Source organism: Poecilia latipinna, unplaced genomic scaffold, assembly GCF_001443285.1.
Source record: "Poecilia latipinna isolate Pla-1442-1.1 unplaced genomic scaffold, P_latipinna-1.0 Scaffold109, whole genome shotgun sequence".
In the NCBI taxonomy this organism is placed as follows: domain Eukaryota; kingdom Metazoa; phylum Chordata; class Actinopteri; order Cyprinodontiformes; family Poeciliidae; genus Poecilia; species Poecilia latipinna.
The window spans coordinates 418,515-436,262 of NW_015112725.1; the positions used below are offsets into that span (position 1 = coordinate 418,515).

At 37.9% G+C, this 17,748-nt stretch overlaps 1 long non-coding RNA gene across 1 annotated transcript in view; it reads left to right on the forward strand.

Annotated features, from left to right (window-relative positions):
- Positions 1 to 14,453: 14,453 nt before the first annotated feature.
- Positions 14,454 to 17,748, forward strand: part of LOC106944708 (uncharacterized) — a 78,701-nt gene continuing 75,406 nt past the window's right edge. The window contains exon 1 of the long non-coding RNA XR_001424398.1: positions 14,454 to 14,869. This is a non-coding gene — a long non-coding RNA (uncharacterized LOC106944708). The remainder of the gene's footprint in view (positions 14,870 to 17,748) is intronic.

The following is a 17,748-nucleotide window of genomic DNA, read 5'->3' on the forward strand; positions in this document are numbered from 1 at the left end:
GAAGGAAGGGCTGTCACACAGTAGGACACACAGTAGGATTAGGAGATTGTGGACTCCTAGATGAGAGCCAGTTGTGTTGGTCTAACCAACAAGTTTTCTTTTTACATGCAAATTACAGTGATCATTTTCTTACACATCTGTCAGTTTTTAGGCTTTCCTGATCTTGAAAGGGAATGTTTTCGAAAACATGTTTGTACTCAACCTTTCTTACAAATTCATTTCTAAAATTGACTTCCTTCACTCATCCAAAAAAAAAAAAAAAAATACTGAAAACATTAAGGGCAAGCATGTCAGATCTGGCGATCTAACACACTGACTGAACTACATGGAAAAACAAACAAGGGTGAGAAGTCAGATGTGTTTCCTTCATAATCAGGAGGTTTTGGAAACAGCTTGTTTTCCAGACACCAAGACAACAGAACATTCACCTATTGCCAAAACCCTGCTGTATTTTGTTTGGACTGTTTCTAGAAATGAAAGTACAAAAATATACAGAAAGAGAGTTTTCCATAACAGGTCCACTTTAAGCATACCACACAAAAGTACTGATTGTCTTTTGCAAGCAATTAAAACAACCAAAAACGTAAACCACAATCAAAGACAAAATTGCCTTTAATCACCATCGAAACACCTGCGTACTGACAGAAACTAAGGATTGATGGAGATAGATCGTGTGCACCTGATCAAGGTCTATTGAATTCTTAGTTCTCACCCCATCCTCAAATGACCAGTCAGCACTAATGCACCCATATCGTGTCTATAAGTGTGAATTGATTTATATTGCTGCAAAGCATCCCCAAGACATTGAAAGAGCACCATTGGAACCCAATACCAATTATATATGTTTGTTTGTGCGGAAATGGCCACTCAGTACAGCGGATCAATGTGGGCCATCAAAGGTCAGCACAACACATTTCTGCTGAAAAGTTAGTGTGCCATGCAGCGGCTTGCCCCGACTGGAGAGGAGGTGCAGTAAAGAGGAACAGATAGATTGAGATAGGTTTCTAACATGTGGTAAGCTTCACACCTCTTTTTCAATACAGTGGCTCAGATGTGCTTAAGTCTCCTGAAGGTATCTCATTGAATCATTACAGTGAATGGAAGGAAAACTGTCCATATCCAAGGCTAACCGGGGTTTAAAGTGAGAAAGCTGAGACCCTCTCTGAGGGAACAGAGTCTGTCGATATTCATATGTAAATCTAATTAAAGACCATATTAATTACCTGGGTCAGAATGAATGTGGAATCTAACATCTGGCTTACCTGTGGAGAGAGTATACTCTTACGCAAGCGTGCTTATAGATTGCTGTCTTTTATTTTTTCTCCTCCTTTACTGCACATGTCTCCGAGGACCTCTTGAATCCATATTAATTTCCTCTCTTGCAGTTATGCTGGACAGGGTATGAGCTGTGCTATTTCACTTTTAATCTCTCAGTAATTTAGTAATGTGTAAACAAATCATGCCACAATATTAATGTAATTGGTTCTCGGAGCTGTTCAGAAAAATCAATGTGTTTGCAGAGGATGCAGTAAATCGCACTGGGTTATTATAATCATGTGTCAAGGGCTGATTATGTTATGAAACTAAGAAGTAGATGGCAGTCACAGGTCAATACGACTCAGCTTCATAAAATCTATGCCTCTCAATTCATTAACGTGAAAGGAGTCAACGAGCTCCGTCTTCATTTCCTTCCCTTTCCGCAGCTGACTGGCGGCTTCCTGCGTATGGCGATGGTTTTCACAAGGCGAATAAAAAAAGGAATATAATATCAGATCATAATGTTTGAGATATTTTTTAAAAAGTGTGCTACATTATTTACAGCTTACTATTAATGTAGCGTTCACAAACACACAGATAACTTTCATCCACAGTGACTACTCTTGTCTTCGGTCCTTAAAAATTTAAAGATTTTCTCATTACTGGTGCTTCACCAGTGATGATATTTGCAATATCAGTGTTACTATGACATTTAAGTTTTATACTTGTCAGTGTGTGCCCCATATGTCTTATTTGAATCATTCTGCGTTAGTGATTTATGAAGTTACCAAAACTTGAAAAGAATCCAAATAGTGGTTAATGTGTCAGGTTTTATATTTATTCAGGAGAATGATTTCTTGTTTGAAACACTACAAAAGCAGCTCCTTTTAGGTAAGAGTTTTCTTTCCACATGTTTACTTACACTTCTATATTTCCTCTGACTTTGAAGAACTTCTGGTTGGCTTACCTGCATTATTTGCCATCATCTGGACCGAAAACTGCCAAAAGACGAACAGCTGACAGTTGATTCAGTCAGGAAGGAAACAACATCACAACAAGCAAGGAGTTTATTTTTTCCAGTCGAGTTGAGCCAAGCCTACAAGATTTTGTTGCTCTAAGTCCTTCGTGTGAATTTATTGCTTTCTTTGTTTTTACTTTTAGCTACAATTTCTGTAAAATTCCTGCCGAGGTATGTTTTTCTCCACACTTCAGCATCGCCCAAAGCCTTTTAGAGCCTTCTTTCTTCATATGTAATTCTGTTTCAAAGCAGAAAAACACAGAAATATGAAACAACTTGAACAAAACAAACTCGCCCCATCTGTCGTCCTGCCATATTCTGGTTCTTCAGACCAGAACCACTGTTGTGTTGACATACATTCATGTTCACTAAAATAGATTGGATCTGACTGGCCAGAAGTATTTGAGAAAGAAAATTCCTTACTCATAACAAATAAAACAATGATTTTACTTAATAATTTGATATATGTGGTAAATTCTCAACAAGTAAGTTGGTCGGCCATAACCAACGAATTATGAAGTCTCTTTTGATTTGAGTTGTTCCATTTAGGTAAAACCCAAGAAAACAGGGAAATCAGGTTGACTAAACAGATCTTAGAAAAACAGTCAAATAAATGACTGTTTCCATTCATGAGAAATAGCACTTTGATGAAAGCAGCACAGAATACTGAGACAAAACAATGTGTTAATACAGCTTTGAGTGAACTCGCTCACTCTGGTAGCAATTACAGCTGTCTGGGGGTTATGATGGATAGCCTTTGTTTACACTGTTTAAAGAGGGAGACAGATTTCAAAACACCATTGTGAGTTACACATAAATAATTGGGTTAAACCTGAATGCTAATCCGGAGTAAAGGCTTTTGCAGTCGCCCCCAAAAAAGGTTCAATAATCAAACAGCAATAACAATTCCCATCTTCACCATGAAATTATGTCCGTTTTATATACCCGCTCATACATCTTCGCTTGACAGGTTTCAGCCAACTGTAACGATTACTGGAGGCGTATACAAGAGCGGTTTAGACTACCCTCTTGTGAAAATGATTAAAATAAAACATCTTGGAAGCAGGGCCAGCGCGTTTTTAGCTGCACGCAATATGCAACCTTTGGAAAGAACAAACTCAGAACTCCAAATAATTACAAATATGGCAGAAGAAAAAAGAATTTCAAAGAATATCTGAAGACATTTTTTTTTTTTTTACAATAGAGAACCAGCTAAATTTCACACATCTTGCTCAAATTGCACTCCATGACTCTACTGAAGTCTGTCTGACAGTGAAGTTCTCCAGGCGCATTCAGATGAGACCTTTAACGCGAATAAGGCGACGCCTTTCTGGTATCTTTTGTTGCCTGGTTGGCAAACATTCGTGAGAAATCTTAATTTAGTGCACAGCTGGAAAACAAGATCATTGTGCTGTCTTAACAAATATTGCTTGTTGTGTAATTTACAACACATTTTTTGCAGATTTTCTGGCTTTCTTAAAGTCAAATGCTTACAAAATAACATTAAAAAAAAAGAAAAAAGAAAAAAAAAGCTCCTCGTTTGGACATCTTACACACAGTGTGTAATTGTTTTCCCTCGGAAAAAGCAGCACCTGTTTTTCCACACCAAGTACCATTGGGGAATTTCTTTCTTTCTGACATGATCCATGGCACTTCTCACAGGTCCTGAGTGGCTTGGCAACGGGGTTATCCAGGACTACTGAAACATCCTTTCATTCCCAAATCAAACTAAACCTCTCTCCTGTTTAACAAATTGCTTGAACCACAGAATTCCTTGTCTGGGGAAGGCTTGATCAAGCTTTGAAGTCTGCAGGTCAGTGTAAGGCCAGCATTTGAAGTTCCTGATGAGGTTGGACTGAGCTTGGTTCCTCCACTGAATGCACAAGAATAAAGCGCAAGCAAATATACATGCACACTACGCTTTCCAATTTCAGTACATCACCGCTGTAAACATTTTTGAAGTAGTTTGGGCCCATAAAGCAGGTCAAGATCACTGCTTTATAAATAATATAGAGAATTCAGTGTTATTCCTTCATGGTTCCTTCAGCTGAGACAGGAAGGAAACTTAAATAGTGGATAGTTAGACCACTTAATACACAAAAAAAGAAAAAAAAAAGAAAAGAAACTACCACTGATCACGATAGTTCTAGTAATCGATAGATGAAATAAACCATCTCCTGTGATCACTATCTGCTCAAAATAGAAGTAAATATTTAGTAAATACTTTATCAGCATTCGCAGTAAAACTTTAATCCCTCTGCCATCACGCAGACCCTCCCCCACCACCACCACTGACTGCACGATTGTGAAATTAAGCTGTCTGTACTCAAAGCACATCCCCTACAACAGGAAATTTCACTATGAAGTGGAAAAGAGGAGAGAAGAGAATCATTAACTGACTCATTAATTCTGCATAATCACTTTTTTTGGACACTTTTCTGACACTTCCACTATGTGTGCTACATACTGTTAACAAGCCAGTGTGACTTCTGCAGAGACTGCAGATGCAGCATCTTCAGATAGCACTAGTGGTAGAGAGATCAACTTAAAGGTGAGGTAGGCAATACACAGTAAGTTTATTTTATATAAGCTGTAATTTCAAAGCACTATTTAATTTTAAAAAGAGTCAATTTGTTGATAAACCATCTTTCAAGAGTCTCGATATTAGAGATCCAGAACCTCCTTCTTCAAATTATATTTTACCACTTTAGTTTGCAGAGAAAGAGGACATTTGCCTTTGCCAGGATGATAATGTATTTGTAATATTTCAGGTGGAGCACAGCCAAAACAGAATCAAAGAGATAGGCAGTCACAGAAGTAGAACATAAGAAATGTTGCAGAAGCAGGAGAAGCCGGTCTGAAGACCCCTGGGCTCAAGGAGAGCTAGATTTACCATTTTGTGCTAACGGTAGGAGCCACGGTCATTGATCGAGGCTGGAGAGCCATGGAAGCTGCCATTTAGGCTGGAACAATACAGCTGTGATAGTATTGATTGATGGGGTTGGTCCTGTTAATATTATTTATGGTGGTGGTGGGGTCGGGGGGTACACAACTGTGCGGGAGTAAGCAGCTCCTCATAATAAGTGGTAATTGATGGCATGGGAGGCCAAGGCTTCCTCATCCTTCCCTCTCACTACTCACTGACCCCAGTCCTGTGAAACTCAGACAGATTGCCTCTAACACAGTTATGATTGATATTATCAGATTACATAACCCGCTACAGAAGCCTTGTGGGCCTAGTCAAGTGGGCACATTGATTTTTGATTAGGACGCCACTCAACACATCTTTGAGGGAGCAGGAAGAATCTATCCTGCTTTTCCAGATTCTTAAAGGAATCCTTGCTGTTTTATGAGCATATACCATCTCTTTGCATAAACTGAATTATGATCTTTCTTTTGACTGTTAAAAACTTTGAGTGTTAAAAATTGGTTCAATAAAATGTACTTTAAATTAAATTTTAGAATAAACTAAATACTGTTTTCCTTACTGATCTTTTTGACCTGTATGTCAAGTAAAGCTGCCGTATGTAGCATTTTTTTTTACATATATTTTTTAAAACAGTCATTATGTCTGTCATAAGACAGATGATCTGTGAAAAGATCGATCTCTTACACTGTCCCCCTGAACTACGAAATGTACCGCTCCTGACCAAAAACAATCAATCAGAACCAGGGTGCGGGTCTTAGCGCTCTCAATCACCTTGTGTACTCTCTGCTCAATGTGCTAATGGTGGGAAAACAACTTACCGTTATAGAAAAAATGTTTATCCGGCGTCATAGGTGGACATGCTAACTAGCCTAGCATCCATGACATGCTCTATTATCAGGAAGAAGCTGTGCCATATCAGAGACAGAGAAAGAGCAGCGCAACAAGAGATTGTGATTGACAGCACTGAGACCCTCCTCCTGGCTCCGATACCATGCTGTCACGACATAGTGACAGTTTCAAGAAATATGTAAAAAAAAATATTTATTATAAACAACATTAATCTAAAACTGCAACTTCTGAACAACAACAAAGTCTTTTTCATCTTTGAATTAAATGTGCGAGAAAAAAAAATAATTTTTTGTCATTAAGTTGACAATATATTAAAAAACAAAGGTGGCTTTTTAAGCGTACCTGTGCAGTAAAAGGCCCAACTGTTCCCTACTGTGCTGGGAGTTTTCTCCCCCTAAAAACACTCCATTACTGCCGTCGGATGGCCGACGTCCAGGAGATCTCAATGGCTTTCTTTGAGCGAGATGCAATTTTCATCTGCTGCTCACAGTTAGATGAATTCAAAATTTGGATGAAAAACATATTAGCGTTTCCCTCGGGATTTGTCACAGTTTGTGGTTCCATGTGGTGAAAAGGTGATGATCAAAAGAGGAGCGAATGTGTAACTGAGAACGTGCGATGATGGATGTGATTAATGTTTCCTCCTGACTTTTTTGACACCTCTGGTGTAATGGCCTCTTGTTGTAGAAATCATTAATTATCATTTCGGTTCACTCGAGAATTTGTCACTGCTGGATTTTCCACGGCATAATATTGAGCTTGCATGATATAGCTGCCAGCTGTCTTTAATTTCTAGTTGGATTGCAATTAAATGGTGACAGCATAGACACATTATGGGGGTAAATGTGTGACATGACCTCAGGCTGACCAGAAAGAGAAGAAGGAACAGAGTTGTCACAGACCAACACAAAATATAAAGAGTGCCACTGAAAAAGCTCTGCTTATTTGGTCTTACATCTGAATTCAGATCAGGTAGAGGTTCCTTTCTTCTCTAATGGACCCAGCCTATAAATTTAAAGCTGAATTAGACCAGAGTTGTAAATATGATAACAACAAATTGTTCCCTTTGTGCTCTTTCTCATTGTTCTGTTGCATTTATAGGCCATCTTCCAGTTAAAGCGGAATCGATTCGTTCAATGATCTTCAATCCCTCTGTTTTTTCTCATTCAATTCCCTAACAGCCCGCCTCCAGCCCCCCCTCCCCCCTTCAGCATCTAATGCTCTAACCCTCTTTATCCTACCCTCGCCCTCATCAGCACAGAGGAAAGCTGTGAATATGAACATTATAAGCTTTGGGTTCAAAACTTAATGGTTCACAAATCAGCCGCTATGGATTTTCCGCTGCTGCGATCAATAGCAGCTGGAACGGGGGGTTGTGATTTCCAGCTTTCAAATATACTCCCACATCTAATTCATATCTATGAGCTAAAGTGTTGAGCTGAAATAATTGGAGGTCATTAACAAGATTTCAAAATGAGGCGTTGTGGAGATTTTTTGTTGTATAAAATGCTTTTGCAATGTACAATCTTATGCATATGCAAATTTTAACTTATTTAATTTCCAAATTGGAGAATTGTATGTCAAAAAGAAACAAAAAGCATTTTCTTGGCTTGCAGTCCAAGGGTTAGTGCTGCAACAGGCACATTTATGATTATCAACTTACCTCTTCATATTTGGGATCCTAAAATGACAGTAATGGCCACAACCTTCTTTGAAAATCCACAGATATATGAAGCCTTTTTTTTTTTACAACTTTGATTAATTATTAAAAAAAATAATTAATTTTTTTTTATTCCTTCAAAAAAAAAAAAAAAAAAAAAAAAAAAAAAAAAAAAAAACATGACTGATGCATTAAAGATTTTTCCACATAGGAGCGGAGGCTAATTACTAAAACTACAGAAATGTAACCTAACCAAACGGTTCCCAGCGTGACTCGAGGTCCCGGTCTATGCAGGCAACATCTCTCTGCTGGCCAAACAGCAACGAGAAACACAGAACTATTCACTGCAGGATGGCCTCACATGATTAATGACCTCCAATTATGGCCGGGATGGCAGGTTTCATGGGTTTCTACTACCCAAGCCTCCCCCAACCAACGATAAACTTTCTCAGACATGCCTCAGGAGCTCAACTCTCTTAGATCAACATCATCCCGACACTGGGACAAGACGCTCATGTCCACAGAAGCCAGGAACTATGGGGTCCCTCTCCCCTCTGAAATACAGGACATTATAATTTTGTTTGACTGAGTTACAAAGTAAAGCAATGTCATGTCAATGTATCTATTAATGCTATTACATTTTTTGTAGTATCTTTTTTTTGTTGTTGTTGTTTTAGCGTTTTACTTTTGCTTGTGTTAATATCTTTGTAAAACTTACTTGTGGATTTAAAACTGCACTCATGCTGCTCAAAAAGAAAAGCTCTCCTCTTGTTTCCTGGAAGTATTAAAACCAGCTTAGTAGTTCATCAGAAATGCAGTAGCAGTACTTTTGACTGGCCTGTTTCTGGCTGCTTGTGTTCCTTTTGTTGGACCATCATGTCTCCTGTAAAATTTCAACGTCCCCCTGTGTGATGATGGGACACTCAAAGTTAAAGCCTACCTTAGTTTTACTCAGGCCATATACTATAATGCAGGAACTCGTAACAGGGAGATTGGGATTTTTTTTTTATTGGATGCCTCATAATCATGTTGTCTAATGTAAAGCTCCCTGGTTATGGCTTACATTAAAGAAGAATTTCAGAATATACATGTCGGGATTATGGCCACCTTTTCTTGATCGATTAACTGATGACTTCAATGTTTTTTCAATGCATAAAAATTTAAAGAAAGGTTCTGATGTAAATTTATCAGTTGTTGGCATTTTACCTTTAAGTAAAGCAGATTTCACCTGAAGAAGAGATGAAAAGTGAATCAAACTAACTGATACTTCAAATGGTGTCAAAAAATGTCTGCTACATTTTCATTTGAATAAATGTTTTTGCAAACGCTTAGATCCACTTTTGACTCATTAGTGATGTTTCTGCCTGAGTTAATATGGCAGTTTTGTACAGCTGATAAAATACATGCTCTTTCTTTCAATTTTAATGAGATGTAATTGTGTGGATAATGTTAATATTTAAATTAATTACATTTAAATGAGAGACTCATAAATATTACATGTTAATAAAAACAAAGTGAGGAGAAGCTAAGCACTCAATTTACCAATAAATCTACGTTTCACATCTGTGGTCACAAGCTCTGGGTAGTGACTGAAAAAACAGGTGGCTGAATGGATAGATGAATGGTAAAAATTTATTTGATTAAAGAAAATGATAGATTGTTAGATTTGTATTGTAATCCATAAATTCTGCAAGATTCCACTGATGTGTCATTAAAAAGAAGATATTCATAATTAGCTTGTTCTGCGACAGCTGCATTACTTGCTATGATTCTTAGTGCAAAATAGGGCGAAGATTGTCATAAACACCCAAGATCTACAAAACTTTTAGTATTATGAAAAGATAGTTCTTTATTCATCAGTAAAATACAAAGAATTTTCCTTTTCTTATGGGTCTGGGTTTGCAGAAGTAAATACATTTTACTCAATAATTGTTATTTAGTTAAATGTACTTTAGAAATCACAATACAGTAGTTACAGAAAATGATACGATCAGCTGATTGCTGACAGGAAAAACTCAACAAGAAATGTTAATGTGATGCATTAACACCTGGACAAGGGGCTAGTCAAATATCACTTAACATGTTAGTTAAAAAAAGATATGCGCTGAAATATAGAAAAATGATCAACCGCAAAAGAGCCAGACAAGGTAGACAGAAAATGTGATTAAGTCTGTTTATGGAGTCCCATCACTGCCACACAAGAACAGGACCACCTGCAGTCTGGAAGTCATTATACCGGGGTCACGGGATATCCTACAAGTAAACTCTGAGTCACTTCACCTCAAATTGGGTGTAAAGATCCCATTTCCTCTCATTGACAAACTGAACCACCTGCAGGGCGATAGGACATGATGTTGTTGAGGTTGTTCATCTACAACAGAGGGGGGGGGGCATAGAGTGTTTCTTGTCAGCAACCCCAGCAATGGCATGGTCAGGGAAATGATTGTACAGAGATATTCAGTAAATTAGAACACGTGCTCCAATGAAACTGTCAGATTAAAATTACCTTTTGAAAATAGCAACCATCAAGCTTACATTGCTTTCACTCAGCCCAAATTTTTGTATTCATTTCTTTATTAGACTAATCAGTTAATGCAGTCCGTGATGGTGGAACCATTTATCTTCATTGTCAGAAATGCAACATTATGTTGTTCTCTATACTATATGCTTGCCAGTTAATGGTTCATGGAATACACCTTCAATATACTTCAGAAAACTGGTTGATCATTGGTTTATCTTCTGGTTCACACATTGTTGGAGAAATTTATGTGGGAGCAATTTGTCAGTTCAGGACAGACTTTAAAAAAAATCTACGTAAATGAATAAGAATATGTTTAACAACTTGCTCAAACATTTAGCATGCTAAGACAGTGAAATTATTCTCAAATCTTGTGAAGGTCAAGACAGTTCAACAGACATCGGTATAATATATTCTGATTAACATGAGATAAGCAATTGAAAATATAGGAAAAATCTGAGAATTGTGCATACTAACTTGAATGATGTACAACGGCGTTTGCAACTTTCTCAAAGGGACAGGAAACTGCTTTTTTTATTGTGCACAAGTGAGAAATTGATTTGAATATTGAACAAGTTTTCAGAATTTCAATTCTGTTCTGAGAAATGCACCAAAGCAACTGAGAAAAACGGCAAATAAAATATTTGTTCTGAGCAAAATAGTTAATACATGTATATCTACCTTTAAATTAGCAAAGCACAGCATGATCCCTCAGGTTGGCTAACTGTAACCCCCATAGAGATTACAGTTTTGAGCCACTTCTACGTTAGTGGCTCAAAACGTAGAAGCGCTGCACTAAAAATTAATTCAATTTGTCTCCCGGATTTTGGGGTGTGGTCAGTTCAAGTGGTCAATTTGTAAAACGCTGAGGCACCTGCAAGAGAAATTTTCTTTTTGCAGTTGTTTCATGATCATGCTTAGTGACCCGTGGTCTCGGTGGGCTTTTCAGCTATACTGTGACTTGAAACCATAAACTAACAGTGTGTTATGCTCTTGCTGACAGTTCTGAATCGTGGCTCTAACCGCACACACCAGCGGCACCTCTGGAATGTCTGATAAAATGATATTTATTCCACACATTAATGAGATTAATGAATCGGTGCAACTCAAAGCAGCTTTTCCTTTTTGCCTAGCCCTGAAATAATAACACAAAGGTAATTATAGTGCATCCATCAATCTGCTGCTGGACAGTCTAATTATCTGGGCATTTCTGAAGTGCTCTCACTTCTTTGCACCCATTTGTATTGTTTGATGTGTTATTTTTTCATTAATGAAGAGCTCATCTGCTGCTCCTCCTGCATGTTACAGTGGCCGCCTGTCAGTCGCTGAGGAAGGCGTGATTGAGCGCTAAGGGAATGGAGATTGAGAGATCCAAAATTTCCATGATGGATGAAGATGTCATACCGCTAAGAGGTACACATCATCGACTCATCATGCATCTTGACAAAGAACTCTTATCCTCCAAAGGGAATAATGAGGATGCTGACAACACGTCGCCTATAATCAATGGCTCTCAAATGAATAATCAAGTCCACTAATTGAACATGGAATTTCTTCCTGAAATAAGTCTCTTTGTGAAAACTACAGATGAAACCTGAATCTGTCTTTTGCTGCGGTGGAGAGCCATGCAGTTCATCTTTACATAAAGCAAATAAAAGCTAATGCAGAACCAATCTCTGAAGAGATCAAATACATAAAATAAAACTTTGCAAAGCAAACTTAGGTTGAAGAAACATTTCCAAATAAACCTTTTTTCACAAAATAAAGCTTTTGACAGTAATGTATATACGTAAGAACAGTGAAAATTACCCCTGGTGACAGTATCTATTTACTGTAAAGCTCAACAGGCTCAGCAGACATTGGACTTTTGTTTGAACAACAGGCCCCATTTTTTGTTTGTTTAAAAATGTTTGTGATGAATACGGAAAAAATGGAAATACATCACTTCAGCAGTAGAGGCAGCAACTGTAAATGTTAATTGGATAAAACATTTATATGTAGGATATCTGCTGCTTAAGAATTGCAAGTAGATAATATGTAAATATATTATTTGTTAAATTAAGAAATGATAATTTGTTCCCATGACCAAATAAGGGAGGGTGAGATGTCGTCATGTAATGTCATGATGAGTTTCCAGTTGAACATGGACAGAACAAAACTCAATTGTCACCAGCAAGGAAATACTCAAAGATATAATTATTAATTAGAAAACTATTTTTGAACATTTCTGTTTATGGTTACAGTTAGCCAATTGCTACATAACGTATCTTTTGATGCTGGAGCAAGTGCATAAACTACTAAAACCTATCTTCTCTCTCACGAACTGCCCACTCCCATCAACTGGACTGTAATGGATATCCAAAGCAATGATAATTACGTGTGCTGACCAGGGCATAACAAGGTTTGGCTCGGCCTGCCTCCCATCCTGACTAATTGTGCAGCATATGGAGAGCCACTTCCTGGAGCTTCCTCCCTAATGGTTCCACACAACTGACGTTTCAAAGAGAGAAAATAAAATGTCCCCAGCTGTCTAAATAACTGGGTTTGATTCCCTTCCTCCTCTATTATAAATATCAGCTGCAATAAACCCAGAACTCATTCTACTTTCAGTCTGATGGTAAGACTCCAACAGTTATCCTAAGCTTTACATTTGTGTTGATGTGTCCCAATACACCTGAACAAACTGCTTCACCAAGTACAGCTGCTACAGTTCTTTAACCCATTGTTTAGGGAGGATCAGACAGTCTGAGTTTCCACTGGCTCAAAAATGAAACAAGAAATTCATTTAAAAGCCTGTATATGCCCAGCATGCTACAAATCATCTGACTGTCCTGGCTGTGTTCAGAGTAGGGCTCGAGGGCAGAGTCACCCCTATCTGATAAACATTCCCTTCCTTCCCTGTAGCAATGGAGTATGGGGAGTGAATGGAAAAATGTAGAATTTGGGCTTAGGTTACAGCTGTAGAGGCAGTCATGGATAGGTTAATAGTAAAACTGTGGCATGGTCTCAAATTTAATTTCAATAAGATCATTAAAAATTTGAGACAAGTCATTCTACTTGAATCAAGTGTCTTGTAAACGGCTCATAAATGTCCAGCTCTCTTTGTAAACACTTGGCTCAGTTACTTGCCAGCTCTGGAGGGAGAACACTTACTCATAAGTGCTTCTCTGCTTTGTTTTTACGTGGATGCAGAACAGACGACAGTTACCCAAACAAATGGGGAGAAGCATGAATGACTAAGGGGCCATCTTGTCCATGTCACGCAGGATCCCACTTGTGTACAGTTAGACTTGATTAGGTCAAACAGGTACGTAAGCTTTTCCCTTTTCCTTCACTATGGTGCCATTTAGTCTTTTAAGTAAAAAACAAATCAAACAATAATAGTAAATTGTTTCAAATAGTACATTTGCTTTAAATGTGCACCTCTATCTGTCTATCTGTGTTTAATATAGAGAAAGGAGCACAAAGAATTTCAGTGATCTTATTTAAGTGACGGATGTCTCAGACAGGTACTGAAGTTCAAATTCAAATCACACATGACCTTTTGCTGTTGCTATAAATAGCATTCAGTTTGAGATAAAACATTATAACCACATATGTTAACTTCTGAGATTTTATGTAACTGCCAACATATTACACAAATAGTAAAACTTATTATAAATAAAAAAAATGAGCACATTTGTATTCAGTCTTATTTACTCTAAAACCTCTTTAGAAAATCTAATGCTTCCAATTGCTTTCTGAAGTCATATAGTTATTTATTACTAATGTTTGACCTGATCGTAATGGAATGTGTTGTAATGGTTAGTATAAATCCAGATGTTTTGTGAAGGCCTGGCCTGGTAGGTTTGTTAGAGAACATCAGAGCATTAAGAAGATCAAGAATCTTAGCAGACAGGTTGTGGAAATGTTTATGAGAAGGTTAGGCTATTAAACAATTTGACAAACTTTGAAACATCTAGAGAGTAATGATAGCTGCAGGCTTATCAAGACAAAGATTTTCATTTAAACTGATACACCTGACAAGGAGAGCAAATATATTATACTAGGAATTTAATGGCTGTTTGTTAATATTTGTATTATATAATATGTAACTGTAATCTATGATTAGATGGAAACTGCTTTAATGATTGGAGAAGTGTCTGTGGTAGTTCCCGTATGCGTGGTTCAAGTTTATTTGAAATCAGATTCTGGTATGTGAAGAAGAAGAAAGAGAAACCGGAAGTAAAGGAAAACGATGGCGAGAAGAGAAGAGGAGTAAGAGGTTGGCCTGAGGAAAGGAGTGAGCTGCCGATGTGTAAAGTGAAACTCATATTGACTCGCATGAACTTCGTTTGTGTTCGTGAGGTGAAAATGTGCGGACAGGATTCTTCTGTGAACCTGACGGAATTGTGGAAAGGTGTGAGTGACGAACTCGACTGAGAGGGAGCTAGTTTAGCTATCAGCTAGCTCAGCGGCTAACGCGGGACTTGGCTGGAGCATTGGCGGCTTGCCAATGCAAAGAGTGGAGACCTCGGTGCGGATTATCGGAACTCGAAGGAAGAAGTTCTGATGGAACCGTACTGGTTGCGGTGAGAACGTTTTTTCCCGGATGCTGTCAGGAGTTTGGGGTCATTTCTTTCAAGGGACGTTCATCGGGTAAGTGGAAAAACGCTCCCACTTCACTCGGGCCTTTAATGAACTGAACTGAATCTTTGTCAGATGCCGACTTGAATTTCCCCTTTGTTTTAGATTGGCTAAAAGTACTCTTTGATTTAAGATTTAAGTTGAAACACAACTGCCAAGTGGTATAAGTTTTAATTTTTGACTTATCAACAAGTAAACAGTCGTATACTTCGTTGAAGCTTTTGGTCATTTTGCTGAGTACGACACACATTGACCTTATCTCTAACCTAAGCTCTGTTCTGACTGCCAAAGGTATCTCTAATGAGGTTGTGCATGAATGAAGGCAAACTTACTTACTTAGTAAAGTAACTATTGACATTAGACTTCTGGGTTTCTTTCTACAGTTTGTGGTGGGAGGGCTCAGTACTGAAGGTATTTAAAGAACTAACTACCTCATTAATGTCAAGTGCATTAGATGAGTGCTACAGTTGTCTACATGTGCCAGGGGAGATCTGTGCTACAAAAAATATTTTAAGATGGTATCTTAATTGCGTGATTGAGCTTAATCCAGACTGCATGAAGCATCAAAGTAGGCAGGCAACAATGAAGTAACACTAACAGCATCCTGTATTTTTTTGTGTGACCTTCAACCATTTGGCCTGTGTGTATGTTAGCATTTAGCACCTTGTTTGGCCCATTTTTCCAACAAATACCTATGTTGTGAGTACACACTGCTCCTTGTGGGGCCAAAAGCCCAGGGCACATAAAAAGAAGTGCTGTTTTGTGGTTAGGTTTAGAAATAAGGTGTAAATTGGGTTTAGGTTAGCATTAGGTACAGTATGTACTATCTAGGGTTTAGTGCAAGAGTCAGTTAGGTTGTAGAAATAATTAAAAATGTATGGAAATAAATGCAAAGCCCCTGTGAAGATAAACAGACACCATGTGTTGAGCATATGTGTAGAAACAATTGTTTGTGTTGATGTATGTAAACCAAGTTTTCAACTGTAGGTGCACAGTTTTTAGAGTGGTGAGAAGGGTAGAAGGCCTTTGGTCACATTTAGTTTTAGTTCTCTTGACTAACGGATTTCCTAAGGTACATTTTTGTTTTCCTTAATTTGTGCAGTGTTGATATTGAATTTAATTTATTTTTTTCCACAATTGTTTTAATGCTTCAAAAGACCTATGATACAATTCTTACTCATTTCACATAAGGATGTTATGAGGGTCAAATAAATACTTTTGATGATAACATTATACCCAGATCAAGTAAGCTTACTTGCGTAGCTCCTGTCAAGATATCAAGCAACTCTGTAAAATGCTGCATCTCTGCTCAAGACCAAAATAAAAATAACTTCTAAGTCTCAGTGTGACAAGGAGCTATGCTTCCTTTACTCTCGAACGGAAAAATCCGGCTCATCCAAGGCACGACATCTTTAAGTTGAGTTATTCGCCTCAGCGACTGATAGATCACCTCTCCTGTCTGACTTGTGTGGTTTGGGGCGATTTCATTTTCCAGGCCCACTCAGAAGTTATCTAAATGGATTGTACAATAATCTGCTATGCCCTGAAACCACACAGAAAATAATTACTCTGTGTTCACATGTTTGACAGGAAAAATTAGTAACGATCACCCAGAGAGCAGGTGTTTTTCTTTTTCTCCTCTTTCTTTTTTTTTTAGTCCTCCTCGAGTGCCCGCAGCAGAAAAGGTTGTGTACAAGGCTAGTATTGATTTTAAAACCATTTGACAAAGGATAAATAAGACAGGAGAGAAGGGAGGCCTTAGCCATGAGCTTTTTGATCAATCAACATGTCACAGCTGAAACTCAATTCAATTCTTATTTATCAAAATCGCTTGCATGTTTAGTATGCTGTGCAACTGTGCTTCCCTTCAATGTTTAGTGGTCCTTTGAGCCATACACATCACTGTCACCTGCAAAGATTTCACAACTGAATTTGTTTGCTGCAAAGACTTTGTCACACGAAGGCCTCAAATTCGTGAGAGCTGTATAAGATTAGGATTTTCCATTCACCCTAGCAGTGATGCTGCATAATAATAAAGGACATACAAAGTGATCATAACCAAAATAATAGTCTTTATGTGTATGCTGTTGTGTAGGTTGAGTGTTCAGAGGTGTTTATGTTAACAGATGAGCAGCTATTACATTTGATTTCTCATGAAATGGCCAAAAACCCTGTAATTTTGGACAGCCTTCATGTACATTTATGAAGCAGAGGTGAAAGGTTTGGACCCAACCAGTCATTTTACCACAATGCAGTCTGATTAGCTCTGAACACTGAGGGCAGCATCATCTGATTGAAAAATCCATTTCCTGCTATGTATACATGAATTCTCTTTAAACCTTATTTTACTTTGTTATTATGGAAGATAAAAAAGAATCGAGGTCACATTTTTACTGCCATTAGGCAATCTAACCCGTCATCCAAGTGGGATCAGCCACTAACCCTTCATACACTTCACTGGAACGCATAGTAATCTCTTTAACAACAGTGCTAGAACATTTTGAGAAGTTGTAGGGTTTAGCAAAAAGGTTAGATAGTGAAATGGTAAAAACCCTTTTTTAAAAAGTATCACAAGGTTATGGCAGACAATCTCTGGCCTGTGGGTAATTTAAACCCCACAAAGAAAGTTGAGAATCTTGAGGAAATTCACTCAGAGGTAAATGGGATAGTGCACTTTCTTATTGCTGGGAAAATAATGGCTGAAGAACATTGATCCACACCAGCAAACTGCTAAAACACCTGTTTTTATAGAAGTTGTCACACTTCTTGATGAACATTTAATGAATTGTATTTGAGTTGTAGGACCAGGCTGCTGCTTCTGCTCTTAAATTCTATAGAAACAGGACTTAAGTTTGTAACCTGCAGCTTCTCCTTTTTGACCTTGTTTTTAT